Source organism: Bubalus bubalis, chromosome 3 (assembly GCF_019923935.1).
Source record: "Bubalus bubalis isolate 160015118507 breed Murrah chromosome 3, NDDB_SH_1, whole genome shotgun sequence".
Lineage (NCBI taxonomy): Eukaryota > Metazoa > Chordata > Mammalia > Artiodactyla > Bovidae > Bubalus > Bubalus bubalis.
In genome coordinates this window covers 166,617,214-166,624,556 of record NC_059159.1, presented here as the reverse complement: position 1 = coordinate 166,624,556, position 7,343 = coordinate 166,617,214, and the positions used below count along the sequence as shown (strand labels likewise).

At 39.9% G+C, this 7,343-nt stretch overlaps 1 non-coding gene across 1 annotated transcript; it reads left to right on the top strand.

Annotated features, from left to right (window-relative positions):
• Positions 1–2,080: 2,080 nt before the first annotated feature.
• Positions 2,081–2,187, top strand: LOC112584051. Its single transcript, XR_003108410.2, has one exon. It is a non-coding gene; the product is annotated as a U6 spliceosomal RNA (small nuclear RNA).
• The last annotated feature ends 5,156 nt before the right edge of the window (positions 2,188–7,343 follow it).

The following is a 7,343-nucleotide window of genomic DNA, read 5'->3' as shown; positions in this document are numbered from 1 at the left end:
CATCAGAACAAAAGACCCTCCAGGCAGTCCCAGTAACCAAGGTTATCAGTATTAAGAAGTCAGAGCCCTAGTCCCTGGGTAGACATTCTATCATGAAAAAGCCTCATTTAGAAATATTGATGAATTGATCTATATCATGTTTTCCTTTTTAATGCTTAAAACACTGGTGGTGTGTTTACATAATTGGAAGGAGGAGGCAGGAAATGGAAGGAAAGCCATATTATTCACTTTGAAAATGCCTTTGGATGAGCAAAATGAGGGCAAAACCTTGCAAAGAAGGTTTTCAAGAGTTTTGTTCATAGAAGCACCAGACTGGAAGAAAGAGGTTTTATATTTGGTGTGTGCTTAGTCACTCAGTAGTGTCTGACTCTTTGTGACCCCATGGATGGTAGCCCACCAGGTTCCTCTATCCATGGCGATTCTCCAGGCAAGAATACTGGAATGGGTTGCCATGTCCTCCTCCAGGGGATCTTCCCCCCTCAGGGATTGAACCCAGGTCTCCCACATTGCAGGTGGATTCTTTACCATCTGAGCCACCAGGGAAGCTTTGGAGAGGATATCAAAGCAAAACTCTTTGGAGAGCATATCAAAGTAAAGCTTGAGAGGTGAAGCAGCTAAGGACAGACATATTCCTTAAGTCTGGCATTGTGTCCATGTCAGCCAAACAGCAGACACTAAGAATTCTCAGGTCCAGGTTCTCTCTTTCCCATCCTCCCTCACTCTCACTCTACTAGTTCCTTAAGTTATTGCTCCTAATAATGTCTTTATTCTGTTGAATTCACTCTCCCTAATGCTACTACCCTGGTACAAGCACATTTATATTTTTGCTTTATTGCTCCAGCTTATTCTTTAAATTTTGACTTGCACTCAGAGGATTCAAGGATCTTGTTAAATTGCAGATTCTGATTCAGTAGTGCTGAGACAAGGCCCAGGATTCTGCATTTCTAACAGACTATCAAGTGATGCCTTGGTGGCTGGTTGGAGAACTACACTTAGAGCAGTGACGTAGTAGGGACAGAAGCAGGTCATGAAGCCTCCATAATTCATGTTCTTACATTACCCCAGGCAGGCTTCTAAAGGGTTTTGGGAGTAGACTTTATCTAGAGGATCCCAGAAGATGAAACAAGGGCTGATAGATGGAATTAAAGCAAAATCTTACTGTCTGGAAGATGATTCTGACATCAAGAGCTGTTGAACAATAATTTGGACGGTATTATGAGATGAGTATCCTTCATTATGGGGATTTCCTGGCAGCTCAGCCATGAAGAAATCTGCCAGTGCAGCAGATGCAGGTTTGACCCCTGGGTCGGGAAGATCCCTGGAGAAGGAAATGGTAACCCAATCCAGTATTCTTGCCTGGGAAACCCCATGGACAGAGGAGCCTTGTGGGCTACAGTCCAGGGGGCTGCAAAGAGTCAGACATGACTTAGTGACTAAACAACAACACCCTTCATTATAAATATTCAAGAAAAGAGAAAGCAGTATTTTTCTGTCATTTTATTGGATTGGCCAAAATGTTCATTTGAGTTTTCTATAAGATGGTATGGAAAACCCAAACAAACTTTTTGGCCAACTTATTACTATGAAAATTTCAAACATAATTCTCGATTCTACAATTAGCATCTTACTATATGCTTGCTTTATTCATCCATCCCTCTGTTTATCTGACAATACAATATTGTTTTTTATGCCTACATAGGCTTTACTGAAGTTCAGTATTTGTTTATTTTTTGTGGGATGAAATTTACATGCAGTGGATGCACAAATCCTAAGTTACTATTTGATGAGGTTTGACAAATGCATATACCTTTGTGACCCAAACATCTATCAAGATATAAAACAGTACCATCACACCAAAATCTTTTCATCCCACTCCACAGTCTTCACTCCTATCATCCTAAATGCAACTAGTTTTCCTAATTGGTTTTGCCATAGTTTAATTTTGCTTCTTCTAGATTTTCACATCAGTGAGATTAGACATTATTTACTCTTTTGTGTGAAGCTTCTTTTGCACTAAGTTTTTGAGATTCATCTGTGTCATTACATAGTTAAGAGGCATACAGTAATTAAGATCCCTGTAGTGCTCACTTCAGCAGCACATATATTAAAACTGGAATGACACAGAGAATATTAGCATGTCCCCCGCACAAGGATGACATGCAAATTTGTGAACCATTCCATTTTTTTGTGTATACCTATGGCCGATTCATGTTGAGGTTTGACAGAAGACAACAAAGTTCTGTAAAGCAATTATCCTTCAATAAAAAAGTAAATTTAAAAAAAAGATTCCTATAGTAAAAGTCTGTAATTTGTTCTTTCTCTTTTATGTTTTTTTAAAAAGAATCTGAGATATGATTAATATAGCATAAATTTACCCCTTTAAAGTTTACAAATTAGTGGTTGTTAGTATATTCACAAGATTGTGTAACCATTACCACTATCTAATTCCAGAAAATTTCATCACCACCAAGAGAAATCCCATACACATTGGCAGTTACTCCTCAGTCCTTCTTTTTGTCCCAGTTCCAGTTCCAGTTCAGTCGCTCAGTCATGTCCGACTCTTTGTGACCCCGTTAACCGCAGCATGCCAGGCCTCCCCGTTCATCACCAACTGCCAGAGTTCACCCAAACCCATGTCCATTGAGTCGGTGATGCCATCCAACCATCTCATCCTCTGTCGTCCCCTTCTCCTCCTGCCCTCAATCTTTCCCAGCATCAGAGTCTTTTCAAATGAGTCAGCTCTTTGCATCAGGTGGCCAAAGTATTGGAGTTTCAGCTTCAACATCAGTCCTTCCAATGAACACCCAGGACTGATCTCCTTCAGAATGGACTGGGTGGATCTCCTTGCAGTCCAAGGGACTCTCAAGAGTCTTCTCCAACACCACAGTTCAAAAGCATCAGTTCTCCGGCACTCAGCTTTCTTTATAGTCCAACTCTCACATCCATACATGACCACTGGAAAAACCATAGCCTTGACTAGACGGGCCTTTGTTGACAAAGTAATGTCTCTGCTTTTCAATATGCTGTCTAGGTTGATCATAACTTCCTTCCAAGGGGTAAGCATTTTTTAATCTTTTCTTCTCAGCCTCTGGCAATCATTATTTTACTTTATATCTCTATGGATTTGCCTATTCTGGACATTTTGTATCATATCCTCTATTATGAAGTTATCACAGTGTTTTTTTTTGTTTGTTTGTTTTTTTCTCCTCCATCCTCCTATTGATAAAAACCTGGGCCATTCCCAGTTTGGGGCTATTTTGACTACATCTTCTTTGAATATTCATGTAAAGGTATTTTTTTTTGGCATATGATTTTATTTTCTTAGGCCAATGCCTACAATTAGGATTACTGGTGGATAGTATTGTTATATGTTTAGTTCTATAAGAAACTGCAACAAGTATTTCCAAAGCAGTCATACCATTTTACATTTCCATGAATATTGTATGAGAGTTCTGGTTGCTCTACATGCTCAGCCATCTGGTGCTGTCAATTCTTTTTTTTTTTTTTTTAATTTGGGCTATTCTGATGGGTACAACAATATTTAAGAGGCAGGTAGAAGTTAAGATTCCTTTAGTATGAGGAGCTTGGACAGGAATGTCTCCACAGAGCTCAGAGCTTCTGGGGTTCCAAACCAAGTTATACGCACACTTGTGTTAGCTTTATATTGCTGCCATTAAAAGAGAAAAACAAAACAAAACAAAAAACTACCACACACAGTGAAGTAAAACAACACATATTTATTATCTCACTGTTTTCTAGGCCAGAAACCTGGGTTCACTCAGCTGTTCCTCTGTCTTCAGTCTCACAATACTGAAATCAACCTGCCAGCTGTCTTGGGCTCTCAACAGGAGGCTCCAAGGAAGAATTCATTTAGGTTGTTGGCAGAGTCCATGATCCATAAGGTCGTAGAACAAAAGTCCCTATTTCCTTCGTGGCTGTTAGCTGGAGGCCACTCTGAGTTCTTCAGGGCCCCCTTTTTGCCCTCATACCTGCCCCCTCCATCACAGAAGCCAGCTGTTGGGGATTATACTCACACTTGCAATCGCCCTGACTTCCCTTCTACCACAACTCCTCTGCTTCTACCTGGAAAATCCAGCCAGGATAAATCAGGATAATCTTCCTATTTTAATATATGTAACCTCGATCACGTCTACAGAGCCTGTTTTGACATGTAATCTAACATGTTCTCATGACTCAGGGATTAGGACACGGACGTCTATGCGGGACAATTATTCTTCAACCACAGCTCCTTTAAGTGACAAATGCCCAGACCTCTGGCAGATGACAAGCTTTGGGGTCTGAGGTTCCACCTTCCACACTATTACAGCTTTTCCCCCCTCTGTCAACATTTTGTCGACTCTGATTAAATGCTTCTGGTATTTTATATAACCCAATCAAGAACAGCTTAATATGGACTATTTCAGTTTCACTTGGTAGTTTTAAGAGTGTTCATAGCATTGGTGTAAGAATTCAATGAGATAATTTTTTTTTTTTGGTTCCCAAAGGAATTTATTTTATGTTTATTTTTATACAAGGAGCAAAAATAACATATTAAGTATCATTAAGAACATTTTTCAAAGACTCTGAACTTCCAAGTCAGCAATAGAGAGAGAGAAAGAGAGAAGGAAGGTTTTAGTGTGAATTGCTAGGCAGCATATATACGTGTTTTTAAGGCATCTTATTGTTGGCAGCATTTTCCGTGAGCACCCTATGAAAGGTGTTGTTTAACCCCTAAAGCAATCTTGTTCATTATCCACAAAGGATATGAAATGCTTGTGCTGGCAGTCACTTTCTATAAATAATTGGTTTTTGAGCTATTTAAAGAATACCCTCAAGACTCACAGTGCCTTGTTGGATTTTTTTCCATGACACAGTCGTTATTTAAAATGAATAAGAGAGAATGTCTTTTTTTAATTTCAATTTTTGTTAGGGTATAGTTGCTTTACAATGTTGTATTAGCTTCTCCTATACAGCAAAGTGAAGCAGCTATACTTATACATATATCCCCTCTTTTTTTGGATTTCCTTTCCATGTAGGTCCCCACAGCTAATCAATGCAAGGAAAAGCATGTGGAATAGTGCTTGCCAGAAAGTAACTGCTAAAGAAACTTCACGTGGGCCAGCCACATCACCGTTCTTCCTCAAGCCTCTATTTTCTCTTAATTATGATGCTTATGTTGACTAGTCTTTGCTTTCCCATCTGTTCTCTGACCTGAGAGGCAGACCTCTACATGATAGATCAGTGGGTAACATCTGCCCACTGATGTTCAGTTAGATTTGGCCCCCGGGAGGAACAGGTGAGAGATTGAAGGGAGAGAGATGACTGAGAGTGGCATTTTATTCTTCTGCTCCTTGTTAGGTCACATACAAGCAGTGACTGGTCATTCATCCAAAGCCCACCACCACTTTCAGAGCTCATGAACCACAACCATAGGCCGATCTCTCTAGACTCTAAAAACACTGTTCCTTTTACTCTTCCCATCAGGCTAAGGATGCTAGTAGCTTCCACTATTGCTTGTCTCGTGTGCTGCACCATCTCTTGTTGATTTCCCTGGCCATGATCACGCCTTCATAAATCATCTCTTCATTAACCTCTCCTAAATTATCCTTCTTATTTTACCAAGTTACTCTATCTACATACTCGTCCATGTGGTGTTGTCATTTTTTTTTTCTAATTTGAGCTATTCTGATGGGTCCAGCAATATTTAACAGGTATAAAGTAGCAAAGATCCCTGTAGAATGAGGAGAGGAAAAATGGAAATGTACTGGAACAGTTCTGTAGACCCTTATCTATTTGCTGTTGCTAAGTCACTTCAGTCATGTCCGACTCTGTGCGACCCCATAGACAACAACCCACGAGGCTCCCCCGTCCCTGGGATTCTCCAAGCAAGAACACTGGAGTGGGTTGCCATTTCCTTCTCCAGTGCATGAGAGTGAAAAGTGAAAGTGCAGGTGCTCAGTCATGTCCAACTCTTAGCGACCCCATGGACTACAGCCTACCAGGCTCCTCTGTCCATGGGATTTTCCAGGCAAGAGTACTGGAGTGGGGTGCCATCACCTTCTCCCCCTTATCTATTTAGAATGTTGTAATTCCTTGGTTCTCAGGATGCATGAACTCTTCACAATTTTAATTTTATTGAGTGGTTAGTTTTGGTAGAAAAGTTGAAGAATGTGAAGTAAACACACATCAAGTCTTTGAGAGTCTCACTCTTTCAATGATTCATTCAAAAATATTTAATTGCGAACATGTCTAGGAGAGATGAATGTCTTATCCTTCTTATGTCTTCTTATCACCTTTAAAACAATCAATTTCCTTTCTCTCTGAAATATTATGTCAAGGAAGAGGAGGCATACAATGAATATTTATTATCTGTTGAGTGATTTAAACACATCTCTTCAACAATCCTTCCAAGAACCCTTAATAGAAAGGATTACATCCTTTTATCAAATGAGAAAACTGAGGCTCAAAGAGATAAAATAAGTTATTCCAAATGTGTGATGCTACTGAGAATTCTAATTCAGATCTCTTTTCTCAGTCCTGCACCATTTCTTTTAACTAGGCTCTAAGTCCTCAGCTATTAGAATGGGGATTCAGTGACCCTTGCCTTAAAATCATTATTTTTGTGCAAAATCAGAAAGGGACCTGACACTCAGATGCAGTCATGATGGTTTGGATAAATGAATGAATGATTGAAGCAATCGGTGAATAAATCAAGCAAATTTTTGCAGATTAGTTTCACTTTTGTAAAGAAGTCAGACACAGTCATAGATTGGTATAAAAGGTGGGCAAAGCCAGGCTAGGATATTGGCTGGAAAGCTTGGGAGGGAGTGTCTCCAGGAAGGTGAGGTACTTGATGCAAGCAGAGTTCAACAAGCCTCCACTGCTGCATTTCAGCTCTTTCCCACTGCCTGGCACAGAATGTTCCCAGGGAGAGAACTGCCCATGTTTCAGCATTTTTCAGGATTACCTCTGTTGTCAGGTGGATTGACAAGGATTAGGCTTGTTGTTCTATGGTTATGAAGAGAATGCCAGGACAAGACACAGTTCTCACCTAGAATGATAGCGTCCCAGAAATGCAACGAGGTTCTCAAAGGGAACCGTTCTCCCTTTCTGAGTAATGGCCATATTATTAACATGTACAATGTTTTCTATAGATTATTGTATTTATGCTTTATTACTGCTGTATGAAGCAAGTATTACTAAACCCACTTACAGATTGAAAAACAGACTCAAAGTCCACATGATCCAGGGTCACAGAATGGATAAGTATCTGAATTGGTACTAAAAAGCAGATAGGTCTGACTTCAAAAACCTTCATCTTTACCCTCAAAACACCATAACAA